Here is a 1,678-nt window from a genome sequence, read left to right on the forward strand (position 1 = left end):
GCATTCAGCGAGCTTCGTCTGGGTAGATTCCAACTGGTGGCGGACCAAGTCGTACTTGCGCAGACAGAAGAGTATTGTGAGTTCTACTCAAAACTGGATTGCACGATTGGTTAATCGCCCACGCTCAATGACCCATGCAATCGTTCAGCCTATCATAAATCATAAGGAAACATTACCGAAGATAGGTTTCAATTGCGCGCTGCAAAGCAGAGCGCACCAGCAACGTTTCCTGCATCAGCACGGCAATGGATCCTCAGTCTCACGTGTCGCTTGGGGCCGCAAGAGGCTTTCGATCAGCTGACACTTCGCCGGCGAATAGTGCGCGGAATGGCGCTCGCACGCGTGCATCGCCACATTCAGCTCGTGTATCGCCGTACCCTGAGCGCATTCGAACACCAACGGGAACACCACCACCTCCAGGACCAATACGACGGCGGACACCACCAGCAGTAACTGCCAGTGCACGCTCGAATTCAATTCCAGCGCCATCTACATCTCAACAGCCTACTCTCGGGGCAGAAAGGTCACCTGCAGCGTCAAGTCGAGCTTGGCGTTCTCCGTTCCCTAGTACAGCTAGTCAACCGCGGACTCCAAGTTCAGCACCACGCCGAGCGTCACCCCGAGCTGCATCGCCTATTGGTAGACCTGAACAGCAGCTACCAGCCTCTCCATTGAACGACGCAACATCGCATCAATATCAACTTGTGGTTCAACCTATCCTTAAAGCTACAATGAGCCAGCGAGATGCATCCGGGGAGTCGCTAGAAGACTTTGCGGTAAATGGATCGACGTTTAGGGAAATAGCCCACAAGTTATGGGAGCATTTTGGGCACCACGTGAAAGGGCGAGCTGTGAAACACGATGAAATTTGGTCACTTGAACCTCCTGCTGAAGACCAATTCAATTCGATCAAATGTGCGTTGAGTATCAAAGTAGTCGATGATGCCACGTACACCGATAAATGCCAATATGGACACCCTTGGCTTTCGCTGAAAATCGCCCCTAATAGCGAGTTTTTGTCCCTTGAGCGAGTAGCCGCGTTTCCGGATCATCCCTCGATTGTCAAAAGAAACTTCATCCAGGAATACCAAGTTGTGATGGAACCAGTCGATCTGAGCTAGCTCCTCTACAAAACGGAATATATACCTTTCCTTGATATGCATTGCTCGCCTTTCAAGTACCTTCCACGTCAATTCGAACTCGTGAATAATGCGCCAAACGGACGACTTCAAAATTGTGATGTTACGAGCTCGTACAAACGCGTCTTGAGCCTCGTCAAGATAGGAAAGAGGGTGTTTTGCGTAGTAGTCACAAAGCCATGACCGGTGGACGGCTGAAAACTTCCTTTCACTCGATTTTCCTGCTCGTTCAAACGCCCCTGAAGCCTCGTAGACGCGAATCCAGTTGCCTATCGTGGTGTCGGACTTGTTATAGATTCGAGCGAGCTCCTTGCGCGAGTAACCAAGATAGTAGAAGCCGTATAAGCAGTGAAGTATCGTGTTGGGATGCACATGTTGCTTGGTTACGGCGTCCTCCATGCTTCTGATGTGATCTAGCCTACAGTGTTGCACTACAAGGCTAGTAGCGTCAATAACACATCAATAAGATGAACTAGTTAAATAGAAGTGTGTGGATGGTATGCCTTGATAATAAAAGCGCTCACCTGGTTACAGAGAGC

Source organism: Phytophthora parasitica (genome assembly GCF_000247585.1).
Source record: "Phytophthora parasitica INRA-310 unplaced genomic scaffold supercont2.34, whole genome shotgun sequence".
NCBI lineage: Eukaryota > Oomycota > Peronosporomycetes > Peronosporales > Peronosporaceae > Phytophthora > Phytophthora nicotianae.